The sequence below is a fragment of the Pseudorca crassidens genome, chromosome 14 (assembly GCF_039906515.1).
Source record: "Pseudorca crassidens isolate mPseCra1 chromosome 14, mPseCra1.hap1, whole genome shotgun sequence".
NCBI classification, from domain to species: domain Eukaryota; kingdom Metazoa; phylum Chordata; class Mammalia; order Artiodactyla; family Delphinidae; genus Pseudorca; species Pseudorca crassidens.
Window position 1 is genome coordinate 80,899,593 of NC_090309.1, and position 15,058 is coordinate 80,914,650.

The window sequence follows — 15,058 nt, forward strand, 5'->3', positions numbered from 1 at the left end:
TCTGCCTTTTAATTGGCTTGCTTAGACCATTTACAGGCAGACCTTGTTTTATTGCACTTTGCTTTATTGTGCTTCACATATGTACTATGTCTTTTACAAATTGAAGGTTTGTGGCAACCCTACATCAGGCAAGACTATGGGCACCGTTTTTTCCAACAGCATTTGCTCACTTTGTGTCACATTTTGGTAATTTCTGCAATATTTCAAACTTTTTCATTATTATATTTGTTATATGATCTGTGATCAGTAATCTTTGATGTTACTGTTGCAAAAAGATTATGACTTGCTGAAGGCTCTAAGGATGGTTAGCATTTTTTAGCAGGAAAGTATTTTTTTAAAATTTATTTATTTAATTTATTTATTTTTGGCTGTGTTGGGTCTTCGTTGTTGCACGCAGGCTTTCTCCAGTTGCTGCAAGCGGGGCTACTCTTTGTTGTGGTGCACGGGCTGCTCGTTGCGGTGGCTTCTCTTGTTGCAGAGCACGGGCTCTGGGTGCACGGGCTTCGGTAATTGTGGCTCACGGGCTCTAGAGCGCAGGCTCAGTAGTTGTGGCGCACGGGCTTAGTTGCTCCGCGGCATGTGGGATCTTCACGGACTGGGGCTCAAACCTGTGTCCCCTGCATTGGCAGGCGGATTCTTAACCACTGTGCCACCAGAGAAGTCCCTTCAGGTTTATTCTGATTGTTGCTTATTGACTTTCTTGGATCTTCTGTGCTAAATTTAGGAAGTTCATGCCTGTTATTTCTTCAGGTATTTTTCCTCTTCCTCCTCCCATCCCCAATATGCATACTCGTTACTGGGACTCCACTTACGTGTGTGTTAGCCACTTGATTGTGTCTCACAGTTAACTTTTTTCAGTATTTTTCTCCTCTGTGTTTCATTTTGGATAGTTCCTATTACTATGTCTTTATAAACTTATGAATCTTTTCTTTTGCAGTGTCTGCTATTAATGACATCAGTGTGGTTGTTTTTTGTTTTTGTTTTTTTTTTGTTTTTTTGCGGTATGCGGCCCTCTCACTGTTGTGGCCTCTCCCCCGTTGCGGAGCACAGGCTCCGGACACGCCCGCTCAGCGACCATGGCTTACGGGCCCAGCCGCTCCACGGCATGTGGGATCTTCCCGGACCGGGACACGAACCCGTGTACCCTGCATCGGCAGGCAGACTCTCAACCACTGTGCCACCAGGGAAGCCCCATCAGTGTGTTCTTCATCTTAGCTGCTGAATTTTTTATTCCTAGGAGTTACATTTGGGTCTTCTTTATTTTCTATGTCTTTCCTTGTCATGTTATTGGTGTTTCTTGGAAATTGATTATTCTCCTGGTTATGGGCCATAATTTCTTACTTTTTTGCATACCTTGTATTTTTTATTGGATGCCAGACATTTAGGTTTATTCATCTCATTAGTAGAGTTCGTATCTCAGTTGTTATGGAACATGCTTTGTCCTTTCCCCAATTCTGTTGGTTTATTCAATTACGCCTCTGAGTTTCACCAGCTACCTTACTGTGTATACTAGAAGGTTAGCTTAGGTCAGCTATACAGTTGATCTAAATAGGTTTCTGAATTTTTAATGGGGTAAATTAATCTGTATGTGTTTCTTTAATCTGAAAATTATAGAACATGATCTAGCAATGCAGATATAGAGGTATTTATTTGTTATTGTTTTCCTTGTGGATAATTTGGACTTTGTTTTTATTCCAGGCTCGATTCCCAGATCACTTTCTGTACTTCCTGTCTCTGATTTTGTGAATGAGTGTTTATTACATAGTTAAGAATCTATATAAAAAAATGAGACTCATTTCCTTCAAATTCTCCAGTGTTTTGCTTTCATTCTCTTCCTACCGTCTCTAGTTTAACTTTGAAGCTCATCAGCAGTAGAGATGTGTTAGAATAACTAGCACTGCAGGCACATACACCATTGTCTTCCCAATCACAGCCTGTGGAATTGACACCAGAGCCTCTCCCTCTTTATTTCTGGGGTTTTCATTTCTTCAGTCGTGGTTATTGTCAGTCTGCAGTGTAATTTGGCCTAGACTTAGAAGACTCATGATGAAAAGGCTGTAAATAGACTTGTATCTCAGAGCAAACAGCCTTTTGTGCCTCTTTGTTTATTGAAAGCTGAGGACATGCCACATCTCTTTGTGCTTATTTATGCTCCTACATGCAGGCCAAGAGTCAACTGTGGTCTGCAGTACTGCAGTGTTGCTAATGGCATGGCTGCGAGATAGGGAGTCCTACAGTCCATTTTAGAGACTTCAAATCAGAAACTTTTGAATAAACCTCAGGTGCATTATCAAAATCTTTAGTTACAGGGAAAGCATATTGATCTTGAGATGTAAATACCCCTGTGGTTTTCGGGTAGTTTTCGTTTTTTCATTTATTCAGATTTATCCATCTATCTTTCAGTCTGTCCATCATCCATTCATCCATTAAATATTTAGTGAGGTTTAAATGCATGCCAGGTATTAAATGAAGGATAGAAAAATGACTAAAGCTTTGAAGGAGCTTACAGTTTAGTAAAGGAGCAAGACACAGATAATTGTAATTCAGTGCACTGACAGCAGTAACAGAAATACATGCAGGGTTTAGTAATCTGGAAGAAAGTCTGGTAAGCTGCTTGACCTGGGAACAGCAGAGGTTTCAGGTTTTTTTCTTTAATGAACACTACATTGATTGACACAGTTAAAGATAACATTGTAACTATGCCTGCCATGAATCATACTAGTTTTCTATCCATTTAGATTAGGTTACTGTGCTTTCTTTTTCTTTTCATGTATCTTATATCCACATATTTTTCTTCTTACTGCCGTTATACAACTTGGTTTCTGAAGTACACATTTTTCTCTTTGAAGAGTTTTTCAGAAGTTAGAGTCACAATGCTTCCTTTCTTAAAGAAGTTATCTAATTAACTACTTGATTTAATCATTTTGCTGAGATTCTTCTTTAAGTTAGGTGCTGAGGGTATAAAGTGCTCATTCTCTGGAAGACATGTATACAGATAATTACAGTAGCAGTGAGAAAAGTGCTGAAAGAGTTGGCTACACAGTCTTAGGTATGTAGTCTTCCTCCTAAATTGACTTTTATATTTTTCATTTATTGTTCATTTATATCTCGACTGAATCTTATATTTTGAGTTCTTAAGAGTTTTCTTGTTATTTGTTTTGGAGAGCTCTGCTTTTAGAATTAAAAGAATATCAGTGGATCTGTTTCTATTGATCATTGAATCATTGATTCATTCAGTAAGTCAATGATGATTTTTGAGCTCATAGAGTTTACTTACCTGCAAATTTATAATCATAATATTTAACTTATGGGGTGTTTGAGGATTAAATGAAATAATGCATTTATATAAATTTAGTTAAAATGATGATATATTATTGCTATGCATGTAACACCACTAGGAGTTGTGGTGGATGCAAAGGAATATTTACAAGAAAGGAAAAAATTTACTTTTAGTGGGGATACAAAATATGTACTAGGAAATTAAAGAACTTCATGAAAACATGAGACAAATGTACCACCTTATGTATATTTTCTTAAGGTTAAGTAAGAGTAAATGCCAGATGAATTGTGCAGTTATTAGTAGTGAGAATTTAGAACAGGAAGAAAGCAGTGCCTGGAATGGTCATAGAAACGTCTGAGAAAAGTGGGAATTTGAGCTGGGAGAGGTGGGGTTCAGATAAGTAGGACATCATAGTGTCTGAGAGCACAGGCTCTGGAAACAGACTGCCTGGCTTCAAATCCCAGCTGCAGCATTTTAGTTGTGAGACTTCGGACGAGTTACTAAGTAAACGTTTCTGTGTCTTTGTCTCCTCTACGGTAAAATGGGAAAGGATATTGTCTGTCTCTCAGGATTGCTGAATTTGTGTGTGTGTGTGTGTGTGTGTGTGTGTGTGTGTGTGTAATAGCTTAGAACTTTATAATTGTTCTCACACATTATAAGCATTTTATAAGTGTCAGCTATAGACTGGACAACGTTGGATAGCTTTATAGATGGTGTGTGAAATGTCCATTTAGTACAGGTCTGTAAGTAGGAATATGCAGGGATTTTTGAAGGGTGACAATGAGGAAATCAATCTTCCTGTGGCTTGGGATCTGCATGGGCATTATTTATGCTGCTTTATTTGGTGATATGAATAAAAAGGAGATTAAAAAAACCTCTTCTTTTCCTCTCTAATCCTTTTGTTCAAACTCTTAGCAGTACAACCTTATATATCGTCAGGGTTTATAATGTACGTTGATACAATTCATGAACATTTTGGTATATTTCATTAGTTTTATAGCTGATAAATTCAGTTGTCATATACTTTTATCTTTGTTGTGGGTCTTGTTGTCTTGAAGTAACATGAAATAAGGGCCTTACCGTTATTCTCTTTGCTGGTTCTGGGTCAGTCTAAGTAACACAGAGCACAGAGTGCAATGGATTGGATTTCTCTCCTATTATCCATACATCCCTTTTGATAGTTGTGGACATGTAGTTTTGGGCCTCCCCAGTGTGAAGATATTCCTCATCGATTCTTATTTGACTTTTATACCTCAGATCTTTCAGTATCATCACATTTAATATGTATTCTCCCTCACTGAGTGAAGTCCTGGCAACCTCGAATATAAAGTTTGGTTGATTACTATAAATGGAAATTGTAATTCACCACTTTTAAGTTGAGCCCATTGTTTTTTTTTAATTGAAGTATATTCGATTTACCATGTTGTGTTAGTTTCAGGTGTATAGCAAAGTGATCCATACATATATATATTCTTTTTCAGATTCTTTTGCCTTGTAGGTTATTACAAAATATTGAGTATAGTTCCCTGTGCTATACAGTAGGTCCTTGTTGGTTATCTGTTTTATATGTAGTAGTGTGTATATGTTAATTCCAAACTCCTAATTTATCCTTCCCCCACCTTTCCCCTTTAGTAACCATAAGTTTGTTTTCTGTGTCTGTGGGGCTATTTCTGTTTTGTAAATAAGTTCGTTTATATCATTATCATCCACATATAAGTGATATTATGTGATATTTGTCTTTGTCTGGCTTACTGCACTTAGCATGATAATCTCTAGGTCCATCTAGCCAAATAATGTGTGCTGCAAATCACATTATTTCATTCTTTTTTATGGCTAATATTCCATTGTGTGTGTGTGTGTGTGTGTGTATGTATATACACACACACACCACATCTTTATCCATTCATCTGTTGATGGACATTTAGGTTGCATCTTGTCTTGGCTATTGTAAATAGTGCTGCAGTGAACATTGGGGTGCATGTATCTTTTTGACTTATGGTTTTCTTCAGATATATGCCCAGGAGTGGGATTGCTGGATCATATGGTAGAGCTATTTTTAGATTTTTTTTTTTTTTTTTGCTGTACGTGGGCCTCTCACTGTTGTGGCCTCTCCTGTTGTGGAGCACAGGCTCCGGACGCGCAGGCTCAGCGGCCATGGCTCACGGGCCCAGCCGCTCCGCGGCATGTGGGATCTTCCCGGACTGGGGCACGAACCCGTGTCTCCTGCCTCGGCAGGCGGACTCTCAACCACTGCGCCACAAGGGGAGCCCTACTTTTAGATTTTTGAGGCCCCTGAATACTGTTCTCCATAGTGGTTGTACCGATTTACATTCCCGCCAGTAGTGTAGGAGGGTTCCTTTTTCTTAACACCCTCTCCAGCATTTATTATTTGTAGACTTTTTGATGGTGGCCATTCTGACCGGAGTGAGGTGATACCTCATTTTTGTTTTGATATGCATTTCTCTAATGATTAGGGTTGCTGAGTATTTCTTCATATGCCTGTTGGCCATCTGTATGTCTTCTTTGGAGAAATGTCTATTTAGATCTTGTGCCCATTTTTGATTGGGTTTTTTGTTTTTGTTTTTGATGTTGAGCTATATGAGCTGTTTGTATATTTTGGAAATTAATCCCTGTCAGTGGCATCATTTGCAAACATTTTTTCCCATTCTGTAGGTTGTCTTTTTGTTTTGTTTATGGTTTCCTTTGCTGTGTAAAAGCTTTTGAGTTTAATTAGGTCCCATTTTAAAAAGTTTTGTTTTTATTTCCATTGCTGTAGGAGATGGATCCAAAATTGCTGTGATTTATGTCAAAGAGTGTTCTGTCTATGTTTTCCTCTAGGAGTTTTATAGTATTCGGTCTTACATTTAGGTCTTTAATTAATTTTGAATTTATTCTTGTATATGGTGTTAGAGAATGTCCTAATTTCATTCTTTCTCATATAGCTGTCTAGTTTCCCCAGCACCACTTATTGAAGAGGCTGTCCTTTCTTCATTGTAAATTCCTGCCTCCTTTGTTGTAGATTAATTGACCATGGGTGCATAGGTTAATTTTTGAAGACCATATTTTCCATAGGTACAGCATTATAAATATGAAAATCATCAGAAAAATAAAAATGAAAAATATACATTTACATATTTGTTATATGTATAACACCAAATGCTGAATGGAAAAAGTATTATTAAATTAGTATTAAATTAAAATTATTATTATTTTTTAAAATATTGTTTTCTTATTTAATGCAATGATGGATTTTAGAGAATTCAAATGATATTTTTTACTGAGATAGCAAGACCATATCTTAATTCAAATGATTCTTTGATGGTGAAATGAAACAATATAAGGAAATATTTAAAAATTAAAGTATAGTTGATTTAAAATATTATATTAGTTTCAGGCATACAACATAGTAATTCAGTGTTTTTATAGATTATAATCCACTTAAAGTTACTATAAAGTATTGGCTCAATTCCCTATCTGTACAATATATCCACATATCTTATTTATTACATAAAATAGTTATGTAATAAATAGTAGTAGTTTGTACCTTTTAATCCTCTACCTCTATCTTGCCTCTCCAAAAGAAATCCAAAACAATATTGCAATGATTTATGTTAAGGAGTGTCCTACCTATGTTTTATTCTAAGAGTTTTATGGTTTCCAATCTTACATTTAGGTCTTCAATCCATTTTGCATTTTTCTTTGTATATGGTGTGAAAAAATATTCTAATTTTATTCTTTTACATGTAGCTGTCCAGTTTTCCCAGCACTACTTATTGAAGAGTCTGTCTTTTTCCCATTGTATATTCTTGCCTCCTTTGTTGAAGATTAATTGACCATATGTCTGTGGGCCTATTTCTGGACTCTCTGTTGTGTTCTGTGGATCTATGTGTCTGTTTTTGTGCCAGTGCCATACTGTTTTGATTACTGTAGCTTTATAATATAGTCTGAAGTCAGGGAGCAAGATAACTCCAGCTTTGTTCTTTTTTCTCAAGATTGCTTTGGCTATTCAGGGTCTTTTTTGGTTCCATATCAATTTTAGGATTATTTGTTCTAGTTCTGTAAAAAACATCATGGGTATTTTGATAGGAATTGCATTAAATCTGTAGATTACTTTGGATAATATGGACATTTTAACAATATTAATTCTTCTAATACATAAACATGGGATACCTTTCCTTTCTTGTTATCATCTTCAATTTCCTTCATCAGTGTTTTATAGTTTTCAGAGTGTACATCTTTCACTTCCTTGGTTAAGTTTATTTATTAGATGTTTATTCTTTTTGGTGAAATTTAAACAGAATTGTTTTCTTGCTTTCTCTTATAGTTCATTATTAGTGTATAGAAGAGTAACAGATTTCTGTCTATTAATTTTGTGTCCTGCAACTTTACTGAATTCATTCGTTAGTTCTAATAGTTTTTCTGGTGGAGACTATAGGCTTTTCTATATGTAGTATCATGTCATCTTCAAATAGTGGCAGATTTACTTCTTCCCTTCCATTTTGGATGCCTTTTATTTCTTTTTCTTGTCTGGATGATCTGTCCATTGATGTAAGTGGTGGGTTAAATTCCCCTACTGTTACTGTATTGTTGTTAATTTCTCCCTTTATGTCTGTTAATACTTGCTCTATATATTTAGGTGCTCCCATGTTAGGTGCATATATGTTTACACATGTTATATCCTCTTCTTCGATTGACCCTTTTATTATTATGTGGTGCCCTTCTTTGTCTTTTTGTTATAGACTTCATTTTAAAGCCTACTTTGTCTGGTAAGAGTTTGCTACACCAGCTTTCCTTTTGTTTCCGTTTAATGGAATATCTTTTTCCATTCTCTCCCTTTCAGTCTGTGTGCATCTTTAGCTCTGAAGTAAGTCTCTTGCAGGCAACATATAGGTATGTCTTTTTTTTTTTTTATCCAGTCACCCTATATCTTTTTTTTTGAAACCATTTAAAAAATTAAGGTATAGTTAATTTACAGTGTTGTGTTAGTTTCAGGTGTACAGCAAAGTGATTGTTTACCTACATATGTATATTCTTTTTAAGATTGTTTTCCATTATAGGTTATTACCAGATATCAAATATAGTTCCCTCTCCTATACAGTAGGTCCTTGTTGCTTCATTCTGTATCTTTAGATTGGAGCATTTGGTCCATTGACAATTAAAGTGACTACTGATAGGTATACCCTTAGTGCCATTTTGTTACTTGTTTTCTGGTTGTTTTTTATAGTTCTTCTCTGTTCTTTTCTTCTTTTAGTCTATTCCCTTTAGCGTTATAATTGTGTTCCTTTCTCTCTAGATTTTGTGTATCTGTTGTAGGTTTTTGATTTGTAGTTACCCTGGGGTTCATATATGTTGACCTATAGCTATATCTACTTTTTTTCAAACTGGTAGTCATTTAAGTTCAGACACATTCAAAAAGATCTACGTTTTTTCATCCCCTCTCCATGTTTTGTGCTTTTGAGGTCGTATTTTATATCTCAGTTTCTAAGTAAGTAAGTCCCACTGATTTTCAATACAGTTAAGGGGACTTGTCTTCCTGGTGTGGGACCACAGGGCTGGGTTGTCTAACATGTATCTCAAATCCCTCATTCCCTAGGGAGGATCCCTGACTCTCTGATATCCCCTTCCTCTTCTGTGTCCCCTTCTAGGGACACAGGTTCCGACCTGATCTCTTCTCCCTTCCTGCCCACCTCTGTGTGAATCTTTTTTTACAGCCTTGGTTGTAAATAGAAGCGACTTTTTTCTAGTCTCCAGGGTGTTTTCAGCTAGAGTTACTCCACCTGTAGATGTATAGATGTGTTTTTGATGAGTTCGTAGGGCAGGTGAGCTCAGCACCTTACTTTTCTGCCATCTTGATTTCCCCAGTCATAAAAATTATTATATAAATGTTTTGTTTGATTTTTTAAAGATGTTATTCATTTTAGCTTATTCTTATTTAAGTATAGGCTGTTGAAACTGGGTTTGAGAATGCCTTTTTTACCCTGGTGACTTTCCTTGTAGCAAGGGTAGGTATTCTTCATTTTTCTGAGGACCTTCAGTGTCTCTTCTTCAAAATTAGTCATTTGTTCAAGGGGCGGGTGATAGTGGTAGTGGTATAGGGGGGCAATTTTCATACCATTGATGCCTCTATTCATCCTTTGCCCCTTGTTTTGTTGATATTAAACACCTATGTGAATAGCGTCCTTTCTCAATTATTTATAACTAACTTTTCTGGAAATTTCTTCAGTGGTTCTCTGTTGGAGTTTGTGCCTTTCCCTTAAACTTTAATGATTTTACGACTAGTTTTCCTTAGAAATAATCAAATCATCCTTTGCTCATGGTTAAATATTTATTTTCAAAGTTGACTGTAAGCATTTGGGAGAGAGATGATGCCTTGTGGAAAATGTTACTTACTACTACCTTGTAAATCAGCTCCTCAAATTCTCTTGTTACTGTTTGTTGCATTGGCCAGGTGCCTTATACCCGGTATGATGTCAGCAGAGTTTATTGCCATTGTTAGGCATTTGTAAATATAATCATTGATATGATTCGTAATATGGTGTTACTATCTATCATAAAGTAGATCTTGAAATGACAGTCAGTCATGTACGTCCTGTATTTCACTACACATGAAAAACCTTCTTGGTGGCATTAATAATATTGATGGTTTTTATGATGGATAAACTTTTACTGTATACGAGGTACGGTTCTGAAGGCTTTATATGTTCTAATTTGATCCTTCCCCAATTTAGTTTCTTATCCCTATTTCACTAATGAGGAAAGTGAAGCACAGGCATATTGGGTAGCTTGGTCAAGATTACGTGTTTCTGCAGGGTGGTATCACAGTTCTGACACAGAGGTTAGACTTCTAAGAGCACGCTCTAGTTATTCTGGATTAGAATTCAAGAAAACATTGCTCTAGTCCCATCTTCATTTTGGGCACATAATATTACAGTATTTACTAATAGATGAGGCAGCTGGGTCCCAGAGATTAAATTAGTGGCGGAGGAGAAGTCAAATCTTAGTGTGGGGTTTTTTGTTTTTTTTTTTTAACTCTTGTTTCTCTTTTACACATTGCTAACATCTGAGAATACTGGTAAGTGTCAGGATATCTTATTAGCTGATTCTGTATTTTCTAAGTCACTTATTAATGAAATTGAATCCCATTGAACTGGAGGAGAACTCTGATGTCTTTACATTTTTTCTTTCAAACTTGGTGTTCTGAGTGATAACTAGCTTTTTAATTGGTTTCCCCTTGAGTTTCTGATCAAGTTTGACTTATTCAGTGATGGTAATCACATGTAGTTATACACGTAGGCCCAAATTATTATTTTTTGTCCTGTCTTTTCCAGAACATTTTCTTCTGTGCTAAATAACAGAAATAAATATAACTTCACATCTTAAAACCAGTGCATGAAAGGTGGCAATTAGTAGGAATACGCTGTCTGTTTAGCCTTTTGTTTCCAAGGCATAGAACACGAATAAAAGAACTTTTTGTAAGCTTATTCCTGATAAAATTTCTTTGAAATAAAACATTTATATTTAGTGTGGGAAATAATTGGTGAGAGAATAGTTGAACATAATAGAACTTGTTATAGTCATTCCTCTTCTGCTGACAGATAAATGTAACCTTCAGATGAAACTGGCAAAGCTTATTGTTTGCCATAAAACAATGAGCAGGGCTCTAATATAAAGAATCCTCAAATTAAGCAAAAGCAGCCATTATTTTGTAAAGAGATAATTTAAGTTTACCATGTACTTCATTTTTTTAGTGGGGATGATGCATTTAATTTCTAAGTCTTCCCTAGCAAAATAGAAACAAGAGAAGAAAAAGATGAAATAAAGAGTATGTAAAGGGCTTCCCTGGTGGCGCAGTAGTTGGGAGTCTGCCTGCCGATGCGGGGGACATGGGTTCGTGTCCCCGTCCGGGAAGGTCCCACATGCCGCGGAGCGGCTGGGCCCGTGAGCCATGGCCGCTGAGCCTGCGCGTCCGGAGCCTGTGCTCCGCAACAGGAGAGGCCACAACAGTGAGAGGCCCGTGTACCGCAAAAAAAAAAAAAAAAGAGTATGTAAATGTTATTTTGTGTTTATAGAACTTTAGATTCAAAGTGTAAGTTTTGCAACTAACCAAACTTTCTGCAGTTCTTTAGAAGGAACAGTTGTGTTTTCTAGTTTTTTTTAACCACATTTTCACCTAATCCACTTAGTGATTAATTTACATGGCTAATATTTTTGTTGGGAACAGAATTAATAAAAACGTTTTCCTCTGAATTTTATTAAGCATTCTATCATTCTGTTTACCTTATGAAAGAATAAGTAACTAAAATATGGGTATATTAAAGATGGTAATGATAGAACTAATCAATTATTTTGAAGTGTAAAAAATGGTCAGATTTTGGAAAATATGTATTCTGAAATCACATTTCCCCCATAAGTGTAATATGACATGTTAAATAATCTAGAATGTAGCTGTATACCATCACCAGTATAGCTTGCCCTTTCATCAGGATAATAATCTGTATCAGGAAAGTATTCTTGTTCTCACTGTCAGATCTACAGATTCCATATAAATATACCTCCTTGATGTAACTGTAAGTCCTTTTATTGCTCTATTCCAATTTTGAATTTTTGTGATACTTGTGAGATCACTCTAAAAAAATCTTTGTTGTGCTTTCAATTAATTAATTTAGTTGACACATTATTTTAGAGTCTGCTAAATGTCAGGCACTATTTTAGCTTTGAGGATATGGCAATACACAAAACAAACAAAAATTCTGCTCTTAAGAAACTCATGAAAGAATGCTCAACATCATTAATCATTAGAGAAATGCAAGTCAAAACGGCAATGAGATATCACCTCACACCAGTCAGAATGGCCATCATCAAAAAATCTACAAACAATAAATGCTGGAGAGGGTGTAGAGAAAAGGGAACTCTCTTGCACTATTGGTGCGAATGTAAATTGATACAGCCACTATGGAGAACAGTATGGAGGTTCCTTAAAAAAACTAAAAATAGAACTATCATACGACCCAGCAATCCCACTACTGGGTGTATACCCTGAGAAAACCATAATTCAAAAAGAGTTATGTACCACAGTGTTCACTGCAGCACTATTTACAATAACCAGGACATGGAAGCAACCTAAGTGTCCATCGACAGATGAATGGATAAAGAAGATGTGGCACATATATACAATGGAATATTACTCAGCCATAAAAAGGAATGAAATTGAAGTATTTGTAGTGAGGTGGATGGACCTAAAGTCTGCCATACAGAGTGAAGTAAGTCAGAAAGAGAAAAACAAATACTGTATGGTAACACATATATATGGAATCTAAAAAAAAAAAATGGTCATGAAGAACCTAGGGGCAGGATGGGAATAAAGATGCAGACCTACTAGACAATGGACTTGAGGACACGGGGAGGGGGAAGGGTAAGCTGGAACAAAGTGAGAGAGTGGCACGTACATGTATACACTACCAAATGTAAAACTGATAGCTAGTGGGAAGCAGCCACATAGCACAGGGAGATCAGCTCGGTGCTTTGTGACCACCTAGAGGGGTGGGATAGGGAAGGTGGGAGGGAGACGCAAGAGGGAGGAGATATTGGGATATATGTATATGTATAGCTGATTCACTTTGTTATAAGGCAGAAACTAACACACCATTGTAAAGCAATTATACTCCAATAAAGATGTTAAAAAAAAAAAAAAGGAAAAGAAATTTATATTCTGACTGGGGAAGACGTCCTGTCTGTTTCTTAAACACTATCATTTGATTCATGATAAAGAACTTATGGTGTTTTTGTAGCAAGCATTTTAAACTCCTAAAATTTGTTTGAAAATAATTTGCTTTGTAGAAGCATCCTGGAAGAAAATCAAAGAGCAGAAAGGTTTATTTTATTTTAATTAATTAATTAATTTTTTATGTAAGTTTTGATGATGAAGGCTTATTTGGTAGAATTTAGGTTCATGAGACTAGTACTAGTGATCTAATGGTGTCAAGATTGGTTTTATATCTCAGTTTAAGTGTGTCCTTCAGATATGCATGTAAAAGGTCCTTATTGGGTCGTCTGAATTAAGATTTGGGAAGGTTCATATTGCCCTCTACCTGCTGTGCACAGTCTCACTGGTACCTCTGTCTAACCTGGTGGCCATCTACTAGCCAGAAGGGTAAGCTTCGGATTCTAACTGTTGAGCTGTGTTTGAATCCTTAGCTCTGTCATTTATTGACTTTATGAGGAGGGGCAAGTTAACCTGGGCCTCAGTGTTCTCGGTATAATACGAGGAAGATAATATCACCTACGTTAGGTAGGACTAAATTAGGTATTATATATTACAAGCATTTCATCCTGTCTGGTCCGTAGTGAGAGATCAATAAATATTAAAGATTATGCTATTGCTGATCGTTCCTTTTATATTACTACTAGTATTCTTATCATTAAATCAGTGGTGATCAGCACATTCAGAAACATGTTGAAACGTTTAGTTGTGCTGTGCCTTGAAAATGCAGCAAAAATGCATCATTAACTTGGGACTCTATTAGGCCTACTTTTTGGAGTGAACCTCAGAGCAGAACTTGTCTTTAATGTGTGTTTTGATAAAAATAGGCATGTTTTCTTACCCATTTCTGTTTACTGAAGCTTGACAAAGTTTTACAATTTTCTAGTCTTCAAATACCAAATAAATGTTATTTTGCTGAGACTCACACCATTACTAATCATTTTAGTAATGATCCTTGTATCTAATACGTACTTGGTATAGAAGATACAAATCTCAACTTGTGAAAACGTTTTTCTTAATTTTTTGGAAAACATTTTGTGTAGCTTGTGGAACCGTGTCTGCTTTAATTAGAAAAGGCAGGAATAGTTTGGTGTGTTATTTTTTTCCCTTGTTCCTCAGTCCATTGGTACAATTTATTTTCATGTTGGAAGAGTGGGCATTATTATCATCATTGTATCCAAATGTTATCTTTTCTACTTTTCAGTGATGTGTGGTAAAATATGAGTTACTGATGTGGAAGAAAGTAAAATAGTTTTTACTTGGTGACAAATGAAGTAGTGTGACAGGGGCACCCATAGTGAACACTGTAATTGTCTGCATGACTCTGCAGTTTAACCTGTGAACTCACAGGCCTTCAAAAATGTATCTCTGGTACATAGTTTGCTAAGACATTACATGCTAGCTAAAAAGCAGGTAAAATACTGTGTTTTAAAAATATGATGTAATACATTTCTTATTGTGAATATCTAATGGGGAACTTTGAATTCGGATGCTTTGCACCAATGATAATGACTTCAAAGGGGATGCTGTTGGTAGATGAATTAGCCCTGCTCATTTCCAGATCTTTTTAGCTTCTCTTTTCCTTGTAACCCGCCCCGCCCGGTGGTCTCTGTTCCCTTTTACGTGAAGACTAATCTCTTTAGTTACATAATTTCTAAACGCTTATGAAGTATTTTTTGTGCAAGGCATGTTTCATAACTTAGTAAGATAAGAAATTGCAAAACATAACCTCATAATGTACAAAAGTGCGGTCCTTTCTCTGAGGCTATGATAAATTTTAGAAAGTGCTACTGTTGATTCTCAAATATGAGATAAGATGTTTTATTGAACTGTAGAAACAAGGCAATTGAAATTTGTTTTTAGAATTTTTGTCTTCATTCTTAATTCAGGATGTTTCCATTGTTTTCATGGATTTAGGGAATATTAGGACTAAAAGGTACTTTAGAGGTAATGTTTGAAGTGCTTCACTTTAGAAAGTCATGTGCGAACTACTGTGTAGATGGTTAACAGGTGGATGC

At 36.0% G+C, this 15,058-nt stretch overlaps 1 protein-coding gene across 2 annotated transcripts in view; it reads left to right on the forward strand.

Annotated features, from left to right (window-relative positions):
• The window catches only part of NBAS (NBAS subunit of NRZ tethering complex), a 341,606-nt gene that overhangs the window by 108,293 nt on the left and 218,255 nt on the right, over positions 1–15,058 (forward strand). The gene's annotated exons all lie outside the window — the stretch shown is intronic.